Below are 23,807 nucleotides of genomic sequence, written 5' to 3'. Positions count from 1 at the left end.
GCTGTTATGCTTAGTGGCATAACAGCTGACACAAAAATGCAGTTGCGTTCAGCCTATCGCATCAGTTCACAGCCAAGTAACGGCTTCAGAAGGGCATTAAGAAGCACTTAGTTTTTGTTAAAGCCACAGACTAAGTTGACGAAAGTGCATGTATGCAGATAAAGTAGACAGCACAGGAGCATGGCAGTATTTCTCAACTCAAAGTAATGGCCACTTACTCCATGACATTAACTCAAGGCTGCTATACCGAAAAGATGCATGGCCCCACAGTTAGTTTCCCCAGCGGTAAAGATACAAACACACCGCAAAGTCTCAATGCTAATGTGAGTCAAACTGCAGAGGCATGATGTATGACAAAATTGTGAACTGACAAAACACAAGAGAAAATTTTCTACCAGCAAGTGCAATACACATACACATAAATGATCCATCATGATGCCACACAGCAACAGACATAAAACGGCAGATGACAATAACTTGAACTTCTGAGTTGGTTTTTAAAACTGCAATTGTGTAAGCTGCAACAAGTGAAAGGCTTGCTGTAACCGGTAAAAGGCTAAACACCTGAGAGCAGTGGCCAGCACAGCAAGTGCTATGGATGTGAAAGCTGACATGAATGTGCAGTCTTGCATTGACAACAGTGAGAAGTAGTGAGTACACATGTTGAAATGCCACCAAAGTTTGGCAACACTACAATCCTGATTATTAAACAGTGAAACTGCGTTAACAGGATTATAGAATTTTCAGAAAACGTTACAAACATGAACAGTGACACACAAAAAATGCCGATTTTTTAGAAAGTGAGAAGGAAAGAAATGGAAGAATAGCATGGTTATCCCTTTTCTATCTTTCTCAATAAAAATTAAGAGAGCTCCTGAATCGGACACACAAACCATGCCACACCAGATTCCGGCTACGGCTCTGTGCCTACTTGCACTCCCCACTAATGCCACTAGAGCACCCACATGCAAAGGGCATTACAAAAACAGCTTGCAGGCTAATCCTTTATGCTGCAGGGTACCTTCTTGTTGCACTCCTTTTCACGGAGCTCCCACAGAAGCCCATGCATTCTTGGAGGCTATCATCTCATATGTGTGCCTAAAATCCTATAGTACACCGCTAGCTGTACAAGAAGTGTTGACGACATTTGGCACCTCGTGCAGTACCAACTGTGCACCAGATGAGCACAGGTGCAGAGAAGGGGTAGACTGACCTTTACACAGGTGGTGCTATGTACTCTAATGGTTGGACAGACACAGCACTCCAGACGTCAAGAGACTACACTAAGGTCAAAAGGTAACCATACAATGCATTTTATACATTATAAAATGCAACAGCTCTCTTGGCATTATATGCGAATTCATTTACCAGAGCCAAATAATGTTTTCCCACAAAACTAACTTGCTGTAAGAACAGTAAGGCACTCTGTTTTTTCCCTCTAAATGTATGCACCAGGCACACATGCAGAGTTTAAACAGGTCAGCTTTGTTCGTAAAAGCAATACCAATGGCAATGCAAAGTTTAAATTAACCCAACAAGCACTGCCCCAGTGGAACAAGAAGCAGTGTCAGCCACACGTCACAATTTATATTTCAGCCATGCACGTGTGAGGTTCAGCTGGCTAATGTCCTGTGGGCAGAAAATATTTAAACAGCACCTGTGTGCCCTTGTATGATAAATATGCATAGATATTTTTAACAAGGAGCTTGTCGACACAAGAGGAAGGTGGCCAACTGAACCACTGACACAGCTCAGCTGGCAATGCTTGTCAAAGTTAACACTGCTAAAAGGCATCTGAGCTTTGTGGAAAAGCGTGCTCTTTCACTTTATCGGATTTCAATCTTTTTTTCACTTTATAGGATTTCAAATATTTCTGCTTGCACACCTTCAAAAGTGGCACTGACATGGGTTTTCACCCGTGTACTAGCATGTGACAACAGGTGTAAAGGTGAGCCAACAGGCTGCTCCGTTCCATGGAAATAAGTCTCAATAGCATGCACGGTCGTCACTGCGGATGTGTTGTCAGCTGGCTTCTCATGTTCAAGATTCCGCTGCACTGGTCCAGCTGCTTTCCTGCATTAACCTGGAAATTCTCACAGAGGTATTCTGTCACTGCAAAGTGAGATAACGAAGCCTGTGTTAGAAATAAAGAACTATTTCCCTTATGCATTGTTTTTTTTTTTCTGTTTGAGTCAATAATTTTTTTTATACATCAATTCCGTCGTGTCTGGTTCTGACATTTGCTTGGAATGCACTTGTGTTTTCTATTTTGTACCTTTAGTTCCAAGTTTGTGTCAGTTACCTTCGTTTTTGCACATCTCCTCTCCAATGTACAAGTGCACCTTCATTATCAACATTTTCAATGAAACGAGCTGCTGCAGTGGCTCAGTGGTTATGGTGCTCTGCTGCTGGCCCGAAAGATGCGGGTTCCATCCCGGCCCCGGCGGTCGAATTTCGATGGAGGCAATATCCCAGAGGCCCGTGCAATGCGGGGTGGTTGAAATTTCCGGAGCCCTTCACTGCAGCTTCCCTCACAACCTGAGTCGCTTTGGGATGTTAAACCCCCCTAAACTAAAATATTTTCAACGAAACGTGGAGCTCCTCCTTATCACTGCTAACTTTGCTCAGCAGCCACAAGTGAGTGGACGCAGAACCATGACACCATGTTTAACGTCTCAATTTTGAAACAAAAGCGATAATTTTCGTCAATGATGGTATGCAGCTTATGCCAGTAACTGAGCTAACAAAGAGCTCAGCAGCAATGAGAGAAGTGGGTAGACATAGTGGCCAAGTCGAAGGTTAAATATTGCGACTGATGAGCAACACCACCAGCATGAGACAACAGTATTACGATGTCACAAGTCTGCTCCAAACAGAACTCTTTCTCAAGGACAACGGATCAGTAGAAAGTTGCAACTTGCGCAACAATACGCGGTCATTGGTTGCACTTCCACTGTCAAGTAAGCTCTCCCGTGTCCATTATCAAACACACACATAAACAAAACAGAGAATTTGTACCACGAAACAACTGCAGAAGAAATTGCCTCACAAGCCTACTCACAACTGCATGCTAATTTACGATAAATTGGTTTGGTTTAAGGGGCTCAACATCCCAAAGTGAGTACGGCTATGAGGGATGTCAGAGTGGAGGGCTCTGGATAATTTCAACCACATGGGATTCTTCAACGTGCGCCGACATAGCACACTACATGGTCCTCTAGCATTTCACCTCCATTGAAATGCGACAGCGGCTTCCGAGACCGAACCAGAGTCTTTCGGGACAGCAGCCCACCGGCACAATCACTCGGCCACCTCGGTTAATTAGATAAATGTTCATCCGCAGAGTAGCAGAAAAGTTCTACGCAAATCTGTACAGTAGCCAATGTAATCATAGCGTTAATGAGAGAAAAAGTAGCGCAGAGCAATGTGTCATCCCGCCAGTAACGAAAGAGCAAGAAATCCTTAGGAGCAATGCAAAGGGGAAAAGCAGCTGGGGAAGATCAGGTAACAGCAGATCTGTTGAAGGATCGAGGGGAGATCGTTCTAGAAAAACTAGCCACCCTGTATATGCAATACCTTATGACCTCAACCGTACCAGAAGCTTGGAAGAATGCCAACATTATCTTAATTCACAAGAATGGAGACGCCAAGGACATGAAAAATTATAGACCGATCAGCTTACTATCTGTTGCTTACAAGGTATTTACTAAGGTAATAGCTAATAGAGTCAGGGCAACCTTAGGCTCATAAAGGATATTCCACAATAGATCATATTCACACTATCAATCAGGCAATAGAAAAATGCGCAGAATATAACCAACCTCTATATATAGCCTTCATTGATTACGAGAAAGCATTCGACTCAGTGGAATCCTCAGCAGTCATACAGGCATTGCATAATCAGAGTGTAGAAGAGCCTTATGTCAAAATACTGGAAAATATATATAGCAAATGCACAGCTACCATAGTCCTCCATAAACTCAACAATAAAATTCCAATGAGAAAGGGTGTCAGGCAAGGAGACATGATCTCGCCAATGCTATTCACCGCCTCTTTACAGGAGGTATTCAGAGGCCTGAATTGGGAACAGTTGGGAATAAGAGTAAATGGAGAATACCTAAATAATCTGAGATTCGCTGATGACATTGCCTTGCTGAGTCACTCACGGGGTGAACTGCAAATCATGATCAATGAGTTAGGCAGAGCAGAATGCTGGGTCTAAAATTAACATGCAGAAAACCAAAGTGATGTTCAACAGTCAAGCAAGGCAACAGCAGTTCACAATTGGCAGTGATTGCCTGGAAGTGGTAAAGTACTTAGGGCAGGTAGTGACAGCTGATCCGGATCATGATAGGGAAATAACTAGAAGGATAAGAATGGGGTGGAGCGCATGGGGTGGAGTGCATATGGCAGGTTCTCTCAGATCATGAATGGCAGTTTACCAACTTCCCTGAAGAGAAAAGTGTACAACAGCTGCATCTTACCGGTACTCACCTACTTGGCAGAAACGTGGAGGCTAACGAAAACAGATCAGCTGAAGTTAAGGACAACGCAGCGAGCCATGGAAAGAAAAATGATAGGTGTAACGTTAAGAGACCGGAAGCAGGCAGAGTGGGTGAGGGAACAAGCACGGGTTAATGACATCCTAGTCGAAATCAAGAGGAAGAAATGGGCTTGGGCAGGGCATGTAATGTGAATACAAGATAACCGCTGGTCCTTAAGGGTAACAGAGTGGATTCCAAGAGAAGGCAAGCGTAGCAGAGGGCGGCAGGAGGTTAAATGGGCGGATGAGATAAAGTTTGCAGGCAAAGGGTGGATGATGCTGCAAAAGACAGGGTTAATTGGAGAGACATGAGAAAGGCCTTTGCCCTGCAGTGGGTGTAAAAAGGCTGATGATGATGATGAAATGTTCATTGCTGAATTCACCCTTTTCCCCTTTTTATAGTTTTATAGGCCCTTTCAGATTAAATAAAATAAACGCAAATGAAAGCGAGACGGAGCTCAGGCCAGCAAAGCTTTGCTGGGCTCAATGCATATTGAAGACAAACAAAGAAGCTAAGCGTGAAAAAATAATAAAAATTAAGAAAAAAAAAACAAGAGTCAAGCACAGAGTCACACAGGTATTGATTGATAAGCAACAGCTCAAAACATGTATGGAATGCTAGTGCTTGTTCTGTGCATGTCTCCCTCATGTCTAAGTCTTTTGTGCTGTTGCTTAACAATGTATTACCAACTCGCCCATCTAGCTATTCTGCAGGCTAATCGGAATGTCTACAGGACATATCAGCCACCACGCCACACCTTTTGGTAGACTTAGAAGCATCAAGTGAGAATGGATAATCTTTCTGTTTGCACATGCCAGAAAAGAATATTCAGTCTCTTCGATTTGTGACAGCACTGTGGCCTGAACAATGGTCACAGTGCCTTGTTGCTAACCTCCAGAGATGTGGAACTACCTCCAGGCCCTATATGGAACATCATTCCAACACTGGGAACTATTCCTGAGATGGCAAAAGGAAACAAAAAACACTGACCGATCTTCAAAACTAAAACAAGAAGGATCAAGTCTTGCAAATCACCAGCAAAGAATGTTAGTCATCGAGGACAACAAATGACTATACAGTAAAAGCTCGTTAATTCAAATTCCAAGGGGCCACCAGGCCAGTTCGAATTAACCAAAATTCGAACTAACGAAAGTGAGCAAAAATGGACGCGTTTGATGCCCGGACGCGTTCGCTTGCCACCAGCGCAGCTGTCCCTTTTAAATGTTACTGTTCTGTCGGGCTGGAGCTTATAAAACAAAGCCGTCTCATCAGCATTGAATATATCTTGTGCCGAGTAGCTTTCTAAGTACTGCTGCAGAGCACCGCTTCGCCACGTGGCACAAGTTCCTGCGTCCACTTCTTTGGCTTCTCCGGACAACACCTGGAAGACAAGATTATGTCTGTCTCGAAAGCGGTGAAACCATCCTTCGGAGGCGACAAAACCTTCCACATTCATGCGCAGGGTGAAATCGGCCACCTTCGCCATGATAATTTGGCCGCTCAGTAGAATGTCTGTGCTTCTCATTTCCTTCACCACGTGACCACAGCGGTCACAATTTCCGGATACTTGGCTAATCGGAGCCTTTTTTTTGTTGCTGGCGAAATCTTCGGCTTCGTAGGCATCCTCGATGGCCTTCCTATTTCGGACGTAGGTCGACAACGTGCTTGGTGGCATCCCGTGCTTTTTCGCGATTTCCACTTTGCTGGCCTTCCGTTCGTCCACCTCGCGTAAAATCGCCACTTTCTCCTTCACCGTCTTAGCGCAGTATTTCCCACGCGAACACATCTCGCGGACGCAAGCTCACAGCAAGCGGCGAGCAAAACGAGGGCTAAAACACTAAAACGTCGTTCCTCGAAGCAGTCGCGGCAGGAAAGACTGGTTAGTACTTGTTCCAGCACCCTAGCGGCGCCCCGATGGTTTTGCCATCTATCGTTCTGCCGTGAAAGCTTCCAACGAGGGTTTTCAACAGCGGCGCTTGGCGGCGCGCAGTTCGAATTATGGGTGGCGGCGCCAATTTTTGAGTGAATTAACGAGCTGTTACGCGCATAGACTTCTATGCACTGCGGACCGGACCACGATGACTATTTTGAAATATCCAAAATTTCAAATTAACGAGTTGTGAATTAACGAGCTTTCACTGTAACAGACATTTTAAAAAAACCTAAAAAAAAAAACAGCAACAAAAGGGGCGATTTATAAAACAGATGCAAATGAAGAGTCAAGGACGCAAATCAGGATTCAAAGTCGCTTGAAGTTAACAACAGAAGTCGAGGATGTTTCAAAGTAAACAATGCTGAATCAGACTCGGTTCAACCTAACTCACAGTAGCAAGAGCACAAAATTCAGGACATGGGCAGAATACAGTGGCACTTTGCAGCAAATGGCAATGCCCCTAACATTCGATAAACGACTTGAGATGATAAACACTGTCAAAAGGTAGGACCAATAGCATCTACACATGGAAGCTCAGAAGTTCCTGATAACCAGCGACAATAAAGACTCCCAGAATTGCAATACTCGATTCAGAAAGTGTAGTCGATAAACTCTGCTCAAATGGAACTGCAATCTTATCCACAGTAAGTTGTAGTTGGCACAAAACTTGGAAATAATTTTCCTTCTTGTCTGCAAGGAAAGAGGATCACAGTACGATAGGGCAGCCGTACCAGTTAAAACCAACAAACTGCAGGCAGTACACCAAACCATTTCTAGTTCCGAGGCCTGCCTATCAAGGCATATTTCTCGCCACCCAACATGCACCTCATTCGGCCATCTATGATATGAAAGGGCACCTCTCTGGTGTATGCATTGGTCACCACCCTCATTTTTGTCAGCTCCAAGGCCGCGCATGAGGCAGCTCCAGCACAGCACTTCTGGATATGCATCTATGCGACCTCTGGCTCTTCCAAAGACTCGCTTAAAGGGCAAGAGATTTCTGACAACTAAGCAAGTCAAACATAAGGTATATGATGGCACCCCAAAAGAGCAGCACGCTTTGAAAAATGGAAGGAAGGCTGGATAGTGGGTGTGAGGTGGCATCGCTCTGTGTGGTAAACCTTTGATAAATGAAAGAAAGTTTGCATACCTGATATATACGACACCTATTTGCTGTATTGTCAGCTCAAATGTGTCCATTTGCGAGATTGCACAGAGAACAAAAGTACTAGAGAGTACCAGATCACTCTCTTCTAGAGTTTCACCAGTCCTCACGTCAAACTTGACTCTATTACACTCTTTATAGTAAAATGTGTGGCATGGAATTGAACACGGCAACAAACACCAGTACCTGGCCTGTAAATAAAGACCCACTAGTATCTACATAAAGTACAGTCAATATTGCACTTGGCAGCTATACTTGAAGATAGCTGCCGCCTCACATAAATGCCATCTGTGACAAATCTACAGGAAGATGTCTTATCTCCAGAAAACGGCTCTGTAAGGCAGCATCTGGAGTTGGATTAAATGCCAATAAAACTCTTGTTTGTCCTTAGAGTAAACAGATATAGTTCGGGCCTCATATCAGAAAACCTTCCCAGCCAAAAATTTACCCAGTGCTATCCCTGAATCTGGCATCCCCATTACGAGACATAAGAGCCAATTCTAGCCAAACAGAATCTGAAGGCACCATGCAGTGATGCAAACTCATGTCATAATCATTAAAAAAAACCCTTCACCCCCTTTTCATCATGTACCTGTTAAATGGGTTGATTGTGCCCTTCATGTGCGTTCAGCGAGCAGCACCTCTACTTGTGTTTTCGTCTCGTAGCTATAAGCACAAATCACAATTAAGCCACTACAAAAACCCATATTGCAGCTAAAACAATGCACAAATCCAAAGTGAAAATGTAATAAAGCATGAAAACGTAATTAAGAAATGTTTGAAAGAGAAACCTGACACATGGCTCTTTCACGTTTGCTTTCTCCCTTGCTCCCTGTTCTTTAGCTTTGCACATTCATGCAACGAAAGCCCAACATGCCCAAAAATCACAGCGCAGCAAACCGAATAAAATAAGACAAATGTGCTAGACAAGCAACCAATGCAAGCATTTGAAGGAACTCAAGTGTGGTGCTATACTGCACACAAACTCTTTGCTGGTGCCATTATTTGATTACAAGGTAAATACTGGGCCCCTGCATTAAACACTGCACAAAGCACACTTCTTTCACAAAATCTAAATGGTGGGCATCCAAATGACAGCCATAGCGTGGCTATGGCTGTCAAGTGGATGCTCACCATTTCTACACGGCACACTGGTTTGCCTACGGGGATCACTACAAGTGCTAGAAAAGGAAAATAGAGTAATAACCAGCCAGGTTGTACCCGAGTCTCGCTGCACTAAGTAGTTTTATGGCCATGGCCAGCTTTTCTTCTCGTTGCTGATCAAAAAAGCATATGGACGCCATTTTGCAAATGGTAATTTTCAGGGATATACGCAAATCAGCTTCGAAATTCACGGACACTCCATGCCATTTGTGCAAACCATAGACATTTGGCATGCTCAACACACAAGAAATGTGCTTAGCACACCTATTAGGAGTGTGCCAACCACACCACTGCATCAAGGCATCGTGTGAAAATGTTGCCCCCCAACCAAGCCACAAGAGGGTGCCTCATACTGAGTAAGTGTTTGGTACTGTTTTCTCCACGTTCTCATGCAGAATCCAGAGAACGGCAGCGCTTTTAAACGCCCAGCCTTAAGGCCTTGCAAAGACAAACCCACTGCTGCCCACTTAAAATTTTGTCTAAACTATGTCAACAGTCTTATTTACTGCAGTCCTTGAAAGTGAACAGGTCCCATGTGCACTCTTGAATCTTGTAGGATGACCTAATCTTCACTCAAGGCACAATGAGACCACTCTCTTCCTCTGCAAGTACAAGCACTGGCACAGGGACTACACCGCAGCATGCCAAGTGTTCACTCCTGCTGCAGGTAGAGAAGGTACTCCTTCTGCAACGACTGGGGGATCTCTGTCTGGTGGATGGCCTCCGGAGACACAATGCACCGACGAATCTCTTGGAAGCATTTCTCCTTCAGTGAGTACACTGCATCAAAAAAGGGCAACTCTGCACTCAAAAAGATTTTCAATGACCAAGTATGCAGTGCACAACATGGAGAAACAGATGGGATAGTCTCACAAATAATTTTTGTCTCAGACTTAAAACTACTTAAGTGCACACCCCCTTTCAGCCATGTTATTACTGTAAGGAGAGGGAAGTGCAAAACTGCAGAGGCCCTCCACATTAAGAAACGCATGCATGGGCACTCAGCGAGGACTAGGATAGGTTTCTTGTGCCTGATGCGATTGCCTATTCTTAGCCAAAAAAAAAAAAAAACTGATCTTGCTTCACTACAAGTCATACAGCCAGTGGCTGCCTACTCTCCTTTTTTTAAGAGCGTTCCCTACCAGTTCCCTTTCATCTGAACAACCTTTCTCCCGACATGCATCGTCATCAGCTGGACTACGGCCACTGCAGGGCAAAGGCATCTGCCACGTTTCTTCAATTAACCCTGTCCTTTTCCAGCTGCAGCCACCGTGTCCCCGCAAACTTCTTAATCACATCTGCCCACCTAACTTTCTGCCGACCCCTGCTACGCTTGCCTTCTGTTGGAATCCACTCAGTTACCCTTAAGAACCAGCGCTTACCTTGCCTTTGCAATTACATAGCCTGCCCAAGCCCATTTCTTCCTCTTGATATTTCGACTTGAATGTCATTAACCCGCATTTGTTCGCTCACCCACTGTGCCCACTTTTGGTCTCTTCACGTTACACCTATCATCGTTCTTTCCATGGCTCACTGTGTTGTCCTCAACCTAAGAAGAACCCTTTTCTTTAGCCTTCACATTTCTGTGAGTACCAGTAAGAAACAGCTGTTGCATACAATCTCAAATCCACATAAATATTCAAACAACAAAGACTCCATTTTTGAAACTTCATTTAGAGACCCATGGCACCTTTTAACCTATTTCAAAACCAAAAAAGATACAGGAAGGGGGCAGTTTCCCCAGATATCCCATTAACAAATTTTGACGAAAAAGTGTGCAAATTATACCTGCAATAACTAAGACAAGGATCCCCAAGTGCAAGTTTCAATAAAATTCACAATACTCTTGAACAGCCACAACACTAAGCCAATACAAATGCACCATCATGTACCTCATACAAACGGAACAGAAAAATTGCAAATTTCAGGGTTTAACCTCTCGGGCGCCAAATGGGATATGAGGGATGCCATTGTGGAGTGCTCCGGATTAATTCAAACGACCTGGAATTCCTTAACATGCACGGGCATCATACAGCACGAGCATTTTTGTATTTTGCCTCCATTGAAGTACAGATGCTGTGGCCAGGACCGAACCCATGACCTGGGATCACCAACCAAATGCCAAACACACAGAGCCACCACAGTGGGTGGAACAACGAAACAAGTGAAAACAATAAAACTTCAGGAGGCTTTCTTTCTTTCACTCATGTCATGGCGAAAACGACGAGAAACTTGCACAGACAGTGCACATGCCCAAAAACAGATTTTCCCAAGTTAGATGTAACTCTTGCCAGCAAATGATATGCACCCAAGAGGACACCCCTGAACTTGCAATGTAGTCCAAGCGTGCATTACTGCAAGTCAAGATCAGCAGCACTCTGGCTTAGCGCAACAATCCTGCTAATCGGGACAGCATACAAGAACGCTTTGGGTCTACGACCCTACACCACAGACGACAAGCTGGAAGCCCTAAACGTTCATAACACCTTCGAAGATATACAGACACCCATCCTACTATCTCAGAGAGAGCGTCTTGTCAGAACAGAGACAGGCAGGGACATATTAACAAAAGTAGGCAACCTTGCAGACCTACAGCTTATTCAATCCAGAGTGAATCTATCGCCAGAACACAGGGTGCGGGTACATGTAGCCCCAATACCAAAGAATATGCCATCCACACAGGGGAAGGCAGAAGAAAAGCCCAGATAGACTATATCCACCGAAAAGGGGTACGGAGCGCTAAGGCAGTCTACGTAGACTCAGCTATGCACCCAAACAAGTTAAGGGCTACACTAGTGGCGGCCATAGTAAACGTTAATCTCCTAGAAATCATGAGCATGACACTCACGGAATGCACAGTCACCGAGGCAGAAGCCGCAGCGATTGCACTAGCCATTCAGCACGAGGATGCCACAGACCGAGAACTACACATAATCACCGACTCACTGGTGGGATGTCGGCTCCTCTTAGAAGGACGAATACATAAGAGGCTGCATAAACTAACAAACTGTAGCACCTCCTCTGACCCATCGCTCAACCAACAAATCACCTGGATACCAGCGCACTCAGGACTCGAGGGCAACGACGTCGTGGAGAGCATAGCTCGAGGATCTGCAAACCGATCAGGCTACACACACACACACACGACGCCCAACTAGACATGACACATATACCTACAGCCTATAACACCAGATTACAACAGTTTCGATCAATGCGTCAACTCCAGCCCCCACCACATGTAGCTGAAAGCATAGGGGGCTAGGGACTGGAGGCAGCTCGAAACCAACGCCGTCCCAAATTTTCATAAATACAGCATAATATTCCCTGAACACTACAATGACGCATGCCCGTGTTGCGACGAGACACCCACAGCATACCACGTCATGTGGAGCTGCATTGGCAAAAAACCAGACAACCTACAAACACACTATCACAAACACACTATGCACGAAGGAGCAGTGGGAGGCCGCTCTGTCCAGCCCTGACCTGACGATCCAGCGCAACCTGAGGTCTCTTCGATTTGGCTGCACTCGCTGCACTAGATCCATGGAGTTCTGCGCCGATGCCGCCAGCATGCAGAGTCAGTTCAAGTGCAGCTTGGCAGTGGCTGCTTCCAAAACAAACGAATGGTCGAGTGCAGGCTTCATTGTCTGCTAGCCTTGGCGTCGCTACCAAATTAGAGCCAACCGCGTGCCGCCACAATCCCAAACCATGTTAGAGATCAAACTGTCTAAATATTTCAATCTTTTAATTTTTTTGAGTAATTTATATAATATGCACACATTGTTCAGTTAAGAATTTTTCAAGTAGGAAATCCCAAGGAGTGTCGCCATGAACCAACCCCAAGAAATTTAATTAATATTCGTTTCATATAAAAAAGGAAGGTGCTGCACGTATACATGCAGACGATTTACGAATATGCGCTTAAATGCTGCCCATGAGGCTCGACCTGACCGCTTAGGTTTACAATTATGACGCCATGAACAATTCCTCACCTCTTCCGTTCAAGGGAGAACTGAGCGAACTGTCATTGTTTCATTTAAAGACTACAGTCATATCTTGCTCACTTCTCCGACCTACACATGGGCGCCGCTATATTACTGCACTAGAGCTGCACTTATACTCGGAAGAGTGCAAGCCAGCCAAGAACTCGTGCTGCACTATTCTGACTTTTGCATAACGAAGACGAAAGTGCAGCAGGTGCACGCTCCACTGGCAAAACGAATGCGAAAGTGCTGCACTCCTTGAACCGGCGCAGAAAGTGCAGCCAAATCGAAGAGACCTCTGGTGTCCCAGGCAAGAGAAACAGCCATGACCACTGGAGTCCTGACATAAGGACACCACCCGGTGCAGAAAATTCTCAATAAATGTTTCTTCTACTACTACTACTACTACCATCCATGGTAATGGGACACTCGCTTGTTTTATTCCATGAGCTGAATCACATTCAGTGCTTTTTACATGCAATCATATTCTTCATTCAGTCAGTTATTTGCCCCCTTTCCACATGACATCAAGTGTGGTGTTAATGCGGTTTCTGGTGGCATTAAACGCAACTGAAGCTATCTGCCTAGCTCAGTTTCGTCATGTTGGCCACAGTCAACCCTACAAAATTACCTGCACTGTCACCCCGACACATCTGCCAGTTGTTCATTCTGCCACTCAAACCTGTCCGAGAGACCCTCCAAAGCATGGAGGCCAAGAGGTCCGTACCAGGAGGGGTGATGGACACCACCAAGCGTCTAAACTGAAGTCGTCCATCCGGGCCAAAGCCTGAAGGCACATGTGGTTTGAGCACTTCCTTGCGATGCACTACCAGGCGGTCACGAGTCGCGAAAGATCCACAGGTGGTTCACAAATGTCCACATGCATAGCCTGGAACGAGCAACAATACACATCACCATCTATGGTGACCAACCGCTCCAAGCAGTGCCAGCAGCAACAGTATGCATCAGAACTAAAACTAGGTAGCAGTGAAAATAATCACCTACACAAAAGGCCTGGCTGACTGGAATTTTCCACTCAAGCTGCAGTCTTGCAGCCAAGTTAATCTCTTACATATTATCTCAACATCACCAACTAAGATGACAGCAAAAAGGAGCTCGTAGCAGTTTCAAGCACAGACAGAAAAAAGCACGCAATGTCACATGCATGAAAACTATCTGCCAGAGAAAATTTTCATGCTATCTGTCACAGTGATCCTTTTTCTTTATTACTGACCATCAACCTCTAACACTGTTCTAACATGTGCCAAACAGGCTAGTGTTCCTCCTTGGGTACAGGTCTTGCACATATGGAAGAAGCAGCCATATAAGCAACATGCAAACAACTAATTCAGTACTGCTCTTTGAACACTGTACTCTGCCTTGCAAACTTTTTTTTTTGATAGACCAACACTAAACATCAAATCTGCCCTCCAAACTGTATCTGCACTACTAATGACTCCAATGTATTTAAAGAGCCTTACCAAACAAATTATCTCATTTCTCATTTTGTACTGAACACATACTCTGCACAGTCCCAAAGCACCTCTGCTCTTGATGGCCCAAGTGGACTCCTGGAAGAATCTTTGCCTTGGAAGGTAGACTCCCGTCAACCCATCCAATATTTCTTTGAGAACATTTGTTGAGAGGAAAAAATGCTGTGGTCTATATGGCTCAGGCCACTGTTTCCAAGAATAGTTTTTAGAAGATCTAGCACATATTCGTGCAGAGTACACAGTGAGCCTGACAGATACAGAGAAATTGCATACAGCCTCAAAGTACTTCACATAAACAATGCAGTGGCCAAAATATAACAGATCATATTAAGATCCCTCACAAGCCCAGTCATGAGCTTGAAACACTTATGAAAGCAAGCATAGCAGAGGTGGTCCCTTTTAGACACTGAAACTCAATGTCCCTTTAGATCATTGAACATCAATAGAACGTAGCAAAAATGTTTGCTTTCATGGGATGTAACATGAAAAAGAGACTCAGGCTATGAGGGTCACCATAGCGGACTGCTCTGGATAATTTCAACCACCTGGAGTTCTTTAACATGTATTGACATTGCGCAGTACGCGGGCCTCTAGCTTTTCGCCTCCACTGAAAAGTGACCACCAGAGCCGGGATCGAACCTGCGTCTTTCACATCAGCAACCAAGCACCATAACCGCTCATCCACCACAGCGGCTCAGCATAGCAAAAACAGTCTACACGAAAGCATTCATTTTAATTCAGACAAAATTTATGAAGTCTTTGGTTTTTCACTGTCTGAAACAAAGCTTCAAGTGCTATTTTTGAAACCTTCAACATACTTTATTTCTGAAAATCCAGTTTTTATTCACGTTCAATCGCTGGCATGGTCCCGGCATTCAACCACCAGTTGCGGCCCCTCTCCAGACTTGTGGTAATATTCATTAAACTCTGCACATAGTTAGCACCAACATCATGCAATATATGACACATGAAAGAGCAGCTAATACCGGTCTTTCTGCCAATCCGTTTATCCCCATCTGCACCAACGTACACTTTTCCTGGCAGCTATCGTCGACACCCAGATTGTGGCCATGACATCACATGCAAACTATCTGTGCAGCTGCGTAGTGATTCATTGTGGTATGTCTTTTTTTTTTTTACTCTTCTCTATTGCCAGCACAGACATTGAAAAGTAACAGGAACTGGCTGAGACTTCAGCGAAAATTCTTTAGTTTTCCAGTAAACACCTGGCCACCATTCACTAGCATCACAGAACTCAGGAGCTCATTGTGCTCACTACAACCACAAGGTCAGCCCTCTTCAGTTGGTCACACAGGGAGGAGCCATTCTGGCACAGGTAGCCAGTGGCAGCCTCCAAATTTAACTGCTCCATGTCAAAGGAGCCTTTGTCAAAAGTACAGAAACCAAGGGGTTTGCTTCTGGGCCATGCTGTCTGGCTCGTTAGGCATCACCAGTGTTTCAAATCTCTTGAAAGTGGGAGGTACACTCGCCCTCCTAAATACAGAACTTCTAATTAAGGATGCCACAAGAGCCCCACTACACACAAGAGCTCTTGAGGTCTACTTTAGACAAAAGCTGTATCTGAACATTGCAAACACATGTGCAGAAGCTGCAAAGTGTGGCACTTCTTTGACACTGCCCCAATCCAAAACATCGAATGAGTGGCCTCACTGCACTCAAGATCGCAGCCATTAACACCTCAAAAGAGTACCAATCATGGAAAAAAAGCATCAGGACACCATGGTGGAGGTAAATCACCCAAGTTTTCCCCGAGAAAGGGAAAGCTTCACAGCCCCCACACATTGTTCATGTCTTTCCACAATGCCATTAGTACACATAGGTCACAGACAAGAGAATGTTTCCTTTTCATGCAAAGCGCTGAATAATCACACAACCACAAGCCAACTAGAACAATGGCAATTGGGACACCAAGGAAATGCATTTCTGCATGCTTTCAGTAAAACAGGTAGCACTGCTAATTGGGCGACTTATGGCTTGCAAAAATACACGACGTACACTTACTGTCCAATTTCTCGCACTCTTCCAGTACTCCATCTGCAAGGCCCTCAACTACAATGAGCAAAAACTTTTTTTGAATCTGCACTACTGAATAAATGAAAGCATCAGTAAGATGAGACATGGAGATACCATCTTTACTTGATCCCAATCTCACTATTACTTTCATACAATTCAAAGTTACCTAGCGTCCGCCACCACACCTGAGCAACCTGCATATGAACGCACCATATTTGCGTCTTGGCACTTACTTGATTTGGACTCAGGCTCCTGTACTTGACTCCCCGAACCTCGTAGTTGAGACAGATGACGTCCACCTCACGGCGTGTCTTGTTCACAAAACGCAAACGAAGCTCCTCTGCTTCCCCAGCCATGAATGCTGCAATTAAGAGAAGCCATGCCTTTTGTCTGGCTGTTCGCATCGCCAAATGGGCAACATGCCGGGCGACGGGCAAACTGTCTAGAAAGGTTTGCCCCACTGCTTGCTGGAACTGGCTGGAATAACCTGGCAGCTACTTGCACACAGCATCGTCGTGTAGACCTTGCACAGGCAATTCGAAGATTTGTGATATATAAAAATCAGCAGAATAATTCCACGGCCTTTTCCGCAAACACCGGTGCTGGTTCCTATGCACAAGGAAGCCACGTACTGTAGCTGCGAAAAATCTTGCCTTCACGCACGGCTCGATCGGTCAGCGCGTGTTACTTCAGTCCTAATCATATCATTCAGCTGTTCGTGCAAAGAACTTTAGGCACAGTTCATGACATGTCAAGTCTTGCAGCAGCAACAAAAAGTTAACAAACAGCAACATGACCGTTTTTTGTTACGTTGAACAAAACTACAAACGTGCACTCGAAACGTTCAACACCGTATCACCACCTTTGTGCGGTTAGCCTAAACCCCTAATTCGCCTAAAAGCAGGGTAGTCATTTTACTGTCAACGGCGCCATGCGGCTACAAAAGCATAACTTACTGCATTAAGAGGCAAAATGCGAATGCCTGCAGGGTCACATTCCACTCGTCGCGCGCAATAACCACTGTACTACAACCGCTGGGCTACAAAAGCATTCGGGTTATCCGAGCAGAACACTGTATCAGAGATTCAACACGCAGCTCAACTGCTAACGAAAACAGACATCGCACAGCACACGGGCGCCTTAGCGTTTTTCCTCCATAAAAACGCAGCCGCCGCGGTCGGGTTCGAACCCGGGAACTCCGGATCAGTAGTCGAGCGCCCTAACCACTGAGCCACCGCAGCGGGTCTGGGAGCATATGGCAATACACCAAATCAGGGCGTACAGGGTGATATGGGATGGGCGCCTTTCGAAAGCAGAGAGGCTAGCAGTAAGATAGCATTTGAGGAACGATTGAGAAAGATGGAGGAAAAGCAGTGGGCTAGGAAAGTTTTCAGATACCTGTATATAAAGAATGTTGACACGAAATGGAGAAAGCGAACTAGAAAATTGACAAGCAAATATCTGTACAGCAGTAAGGGGGCAAATCAGCATTTATCGGTTAAGAAAAAGGTAAAAGAAACAGAGAGAGCTGTGGAAAACAGGGATGCTGACGAAATCGGCACTGGGAACATACCGGACCTTTAAACAGGAAATTGTCAATGAAAATATCTATGATAATTGTAGGGGAAGCTCTTTGTTGTTTAAGGCCAGGACTGGAGTTTTGCGGACTAAAAGACGTATAGAGTCAGGTACCAGGAGATAGACACTTTGTGCATTGCGTGCGGAGAGGAGGAGGAAACGGCTGAACACTTGACACTTTTCTGTAAAGGGCTTCATCCCGTTCGTCTCTGTCCCTTGTGTTTTTTGTCACGCTACAAGCATCCCCTCGAGCAAAATGAACCACCTCGCCCAGCAAAATGTTTTATTGAACTACAGTGGAAAGCAGCGGGGCTGACTTACCCTAGTAACGTTGGACTTACCCAAGGCATTGGGGTTTAGGGATAGTGAAGGGAAAGTGGATTTTAAGAGGTTAGAAGTAACCACGACCGGCTTTATTACTTAGCGACTTGCTCACTACGCCGGCTCCTACGGCGGCGCGTGTCCGGGTAAATATCACGTGACTCTTCAGGAGGGACAGCGCGCCGCAACAGGTGGCGCCACAAGTTACCCTCATATCGGCAGCGCCCGCCGTACGCTTCTGCTAGCTTCAGTATGCTTGCGCTGGAATGTGGCTGGTAGGCCGAGTTAAACCGCATCGTTTTTTAAGCACGCACCGCAAAGACGTGTTAATATTCATCAGATGCAATAATCGTGGACAGCTTTCTGTATGCAGTGGTTGTTACGAGCGCGAGCTGTCAGCAAACAGGCCTGCGTCTTTGGCTCATGAGCGCGCGAGAACAGCGCAGAAGCCGGCGTCTCGCGCTCGTAGCTTCCCCTGCATAGCCACAAAAAGCTGTACCCGACTAGAGGCTGCTAGTGATATTTTTTTCTTCTCAAAGCAGCAGTTTTGCAGTTAAAACAAGCTCAAAGAGCGGTTGTACTGGCGAGCGCGGCTCTGGTGCTACTCGAGCGGCGTTTTTTTTTTCTTCTTGTGCGCGCAGCTGCACAATTTCAACACGATTGCTTCTGCTCTGTACCTAGCAGCACTCCAGGGCGAAGTCGTGCTACTTTCCGCCGATTTATGATAAAAAGCGCGCCACGGACACTTCTCACTCACTTGTTTTCAGGAGCGTTAACCTGATAATCATTTCAAGACGCACTCTACATGAAAAAGAAATAAAAAGAGACTCGAAAAGCTCGTTTGCCAGACAAAATAGCCGGTCGTGGCCAGACCTTTATTTGACGCCAGCCAGATCCTTAAACTTTCAGGACCTTCCAAACGAAAAATGATGAATGCCAAACCAAAATCACGTGATTTTGGTTTGGCATTTATCATTTTTCGTTTGTCGTGCTTTTCTGTGAGATCAGACGCAAAGTTGGACAAAAATGGCTTCATAAACTTGTGGACAATCACCTTTAGCAAGGCCCTTCTGTGAGGCTCTGTGGTGTCCTTCGAGCACACAAACAGCGGATTTTTTGCAAGTGATGGCAGCACTAGGTCTGCAAACTTCTTAAGCAGCCTTGGCCCCCTAACAAGCACAGGATCCACACTTGATGCCGCACCTTCCAGGCGGCTGACGAACTCTACGAAAGCCAAGGTAGGGTACGACAGCCCTCCCCGGTCCATGCCTGCTATGATAGTAGGGTTGGGCGGGGTAAAACGAGACAATAATTTGCAAACTCATACTGTTTTTACACTTTTATTTCAAAAACCAGAAGAATTGTACAGGAGCCTTCCTTGGCATCTTATTTAAGTGGTCATCAGCAAAACTCAGAAAGCTTGCAACATCACAACTATGAATATTCATCAATTATAAAAAAAAGTCCCATTTGTCTCATTTTGCCCCGACCCACGGGGCAAAACGAGACAGAAGGTGGGGCAAAACGAGACACTTTGTCGAAACCAAACAAAATCAGTTCTTGCACTCGGAGCACTTGAAGTACAATCCATGGGGCCCTGCGCATTCTTCGTGAGCCCACTCGTGACACATCATGCATTGGATGCACAAAGAACGAGGCGCCGTGTTGCTGCATAATTCTTTGCACACGAGGCACTCCCAGACACATTTGTTGCTTGTTAATCGCTTCGCAGAACGTTTTCCTTTCAGTGCGATATCCTGCGATTGAACACTGCCACCAACAGCCCATTCGTTCGATTTCCCGCTTCATTTTCTTGAGGCCATACCTGACTCCTTGGGAGGTTTTGCTGCAACTATCTTCGCCTTGTATGGCGATGAGGTCAAACCTATGCTTGTCTCCGACTTCCCTCTTTTTGCTTTTTCTATAGCAGGAACAGGAGAGAGAACTCGAAAGGTCGTGTCACTATGAGCGGGCTCATCATTGTCATCGGTAGAAGTAGGCGAGGAGCAGTTAGCGCGGGATTCTTGGCGTTGACCGCAAATTTGATGTTCCGCTGTGCTTGCCAATGGCGCTTCATCGAACACAGGATCATCCAGCGGCGCACGAGAAAATGGCCAAACACCACACTTCCGAAATCCATTGGTTATATTACTGATGTTTCCGGATCGTTCAAAGGCTTTGCTTACCAGCTCATCTACATTCTCCATCGTGATGCGACTCCCAATGTTGCTCAGCAGCCACTCCCGACATGCGTTGTTGTAGGCAGCTTTGAAGGCTTTGAAAAAGCTTACGTCAAGTGGCTGTAGCTTGTGTGTTTGATCCAAGCTGCTTCTTCCAAAGCACGTATCGACCATGCGTCTCCGGTCGTTCTGCTCGCCGTTGAATGACATTCTTAGTCACAGAGAAGGCTTTCGGTGCAGCGCGAATAGAATGTTTTCGCTGGCGCACGCTTTCTAGAGCTTCTTAATATTGGAAGGAAGGCCTCAAACGTTGCTGGCACATACCCATTACGAGGGAGTGGCCAAGACACAGGCGTTTAATTGCTGGATACACGAAAGTTTGGACGCGAAAATGAGTGATAATAGTATGTAAGCTGATAGATTGGAAGACGCAAGGACAAGGATCCTGTTAACTTGGAGATCGAAAACGGGACAATGGCTTAATGTGCAGAATAGTATACAATGCCTGTAATGCTTCAATGTCGCACTGACTGAGAGCGGGAAAAAGAAATTAGAATGGGAGTCGCTGCGTTTCTTGAAGAAAATTGTGCACAGCAGAGCGCACACTTCTTTTGCTTCGTCCAAGAAATGAAGCGCCAATGGAAAGAACAACCGCGGAGGACACAGGCAAGCCCCGTTGATGAAACGGAATTAGCAAAAGACGCTTCCTCAAATGAGAGAAGCGGCGGCAGAACAGCAGGAAGTGATCTATTGTATCAGGTTCGGCACAAAAAGGGCACAGTGGGGAAGCCGGCAGGCCACATCTGTGAAGGTAGAAATTTAGAAGGGGAACCCGGCAACGCAAGCGCGTGAAAGAGACCTCCAGTCTGCGTGAGAGCCAGTCTTTGCTACTCCAAGGATGCAGAAGATCCTGATATTTGGGAGATGATGTAAGAGCCGAGCAGCAAATTCCTGAAATATTGTGTAGCTGCGAAACCTCACCGCAGCTGTATATGCACACGTTGGCAGGACAGCAACAATTGGGCCGCAGAGAAAGACTCTTGCTAAGGAATCTGCAACCTCATTTAAGTGAAAGCCCATGTGACCTGGTACCCAAAGCAACCTTACCAAATTTAGATGGAGCGGAATCAGGAACTTAAAGAGGCATAATGCCCGAGACTCAGTGAGTGAGGATAATGAGGAGCAAATGGACAGAGAGTCTGTCATAACCACGACATGGGAAACTGTAGTTTCTCGCCTCGCTCCATGCAGCCCTCGTCGTCTTTCATTTGTACGTGCGGACCATTCTAGAAAACGAGACAAAAAAATGCGAGCTAAAGAATGCACTTTGCGCGAGCAGAGGCTGCAATTGCTTGCTGCGAGCGACGAACTGTCGCGTTTTGCCCCTTCCATAGGCTCCTACTCAATCAATTTTATATTTATGAAGATTACCACATAAGAGAACTGTAATTGTTTCCACAGCTATCCAAAAAGATGCAGTAACAACACACATACGTACCTTGTCGCTGTAGTTCACGGCTACGCTCCTGCTCATGTCCAAAGAAACGGGACGTCCGAATTTCGCACCTTTTTGGCGGGACAGCCACTCCACCAGTGCTGCCAACCTCGAAAGCCACTTCACCCCCAAATTTTCACTCAAACTTCCCTAGATTTCCCTAGATCCGAAAAAAAATATTCAGGCATGGAAAAAAGGTGCGTAGTTGAATTGTGAACTCCTTTATTTCGCAGGGACCCTCTTACCACACTTTGGTAGCAAATTTGAATACAATAACACATTGATTTCCCATGCAAACTCGCGTACCACGTGATCACGGGTAAAGAAAACATGTTAATATCACAGCCTAATAAATCCTGGCCTAAGCCCTGAAATGCATGGAGTTTTCCTTCCTCCATGCTGAAATGAACGAAAATCTCGCAGTGAACAGTTACGCTCACCGGCTGCAGTCAAAGAGCGAGGGAAAATCCAGTTTGTGCCCAAATGTTGGTGTGAACAAACAAACACTAAAACATAGGACACGTCATTCGGGTGGCATCCCGACTGAGTTTCACTCCTGCATATACATTTCTTTTTTCATGAGGTCAATTAAGCGTTCTTTCACTGCAAAGTCATAACAGTTGGCCCCTCCTAGAACCCGCTTGGCGTGAAGCGTAGCTGCCAGGGTTTGCGTCGCCAAGCTGTTTCTGGTCTTTGTTTTCATCAGGTTGATCTGAGAGAAAACTCTCTCCACTGTTGCACTGCAGTGCAACAAGAGAGGGAACATTGGGCTCCCGTCTCCTTGCCTCGTCTCTCAGTCGTTTCCAAAAGCGTTGAACGCTCGCATCTGCAGGCAGGTCTATTTCTCTATTGCGGAGCAGTCTCCATTCTGCGTCAATTTTGTTCATTTCTCTTTCTGGCACCAGAGAAGGGAATGATGTGGCAAGTGGGGCTATTGAAGAAATCCGCTTTTCGATGACAACTTGCGGGTCGATTGCCTCCAGTATGTTCATCTGGACGTTGTCCAATGGGATTCTGGTTAATATCTGGCTTGCCGCTTCAATATAAAATTCCAAACATCTGAGGCGGAAGTTATGAGTAATGGTTCGGTCTATGCCGTGAGGTTCCGACAGTGCCGACATCACTTTTCCGCCGAGGTATATCTCCTCAAGAGGTATGAAGTTCTTGGGGGATCTGTACGGTACACGCTCCAACGGTACATCCCGCAAACAGATCGGCTTTATGTCACGCTGAGTCGAGGGCATCTCCTTTGTGACCGAGACCGCTACCCCCACACGCTCTAAGGGTGTCTGGGAGTGCACGCAAAAGTGCGCGAAGTGGTGACACACGCCTGCGAGACTTCATATGAAGTCGCCTAAGCTGTTGTGAAAGAGCAACGACTCTTTCTGCTTGCATCCGGGTCGAGTTGGTCCTCAAAAAGACTAACCACTTCACCTTCAACTGGCGAGTCACGGGGACTGGTTCTAAGGAGACTCGTCACGAATTTTTCTACGGAATTTCACCGGAACCCAGCCAAGAGAGTCCAACCTAGACCAGCCCTTCCAACAAGCAGCTCACCCTTAGTTTGAAGTGCTGAAACAATTCGTTTGTAATTTCCTCTCTCTGCTCGATTGAATTTTTTAACTGTTCTAATTGTGTTCTCATTTGATGTTACTGCTTGTATCGTTGTCCTAATTGCCCTCTTTGTATGTTTAAATATGTTTTACTAGATCTGTTCTTTTGAACCTCTTTCCATGGCTTTGTTCTTGTATTTTCCTATGTACGAAGCCCTCCCCTCCTTACGTAATACCCTGAGAAGGGGCGGGGCCTTAAGGGAAAAATAAATGATGATGATGATGATGACGTGGTGACAAAGAATAAGCGGTGCAGAATGACTGGAGTAGCAAAGTCAATCTGCTCCTCTGAAGCGGAGAA

At 45.6% G+C, this 23,807-nt stretch overlaps 1 long non-coding RNA gene across 1 annotated transcript; it reads right to left on the bottom strand.

Annotated features, from left to right (window-relative positions):
- Nucleotides 1-13,525: 13,525 nt before the first annotated feature.
- On the bottom strand, nucleotides 13,526-22,007 carry LOC144115982 (uncharacterized). Its single transcript, XR_013311643.1, has 3 exons — nucleotides 21,897-22,007; nucleotides 16,553-16,680; nucleotides 13,526-13,681 (listed from the first exon to the last, which is right to left on the bottom strand). It is a non-coding gene; the product is annotated as an uncharacterized LOC144115982 (long non-coding RNA).
- Nucleotides 22,008-23,807: the final 1,800 nt, after the last annotated feature.

The sequence above is a fragment of the Amblyomma americanum genome, chromosome 1 (genome assembly GCF_052857255.1).
Source record: "Amblyomma americanum isolate KBUSLIRL-KWMA chromosome 1, ASM5285725v1, whole genome shotgun sequence".
NCBI classification, from domain to species: Eukaryota; Metazoa; Arthropoda; class Arachnida; order Ixodida; family Ixodidae; genus Amblyomma; species Amblyomma americanum.
This window is presented reverse-complemented; position numbering and strand designations above follow the sequence as displayed.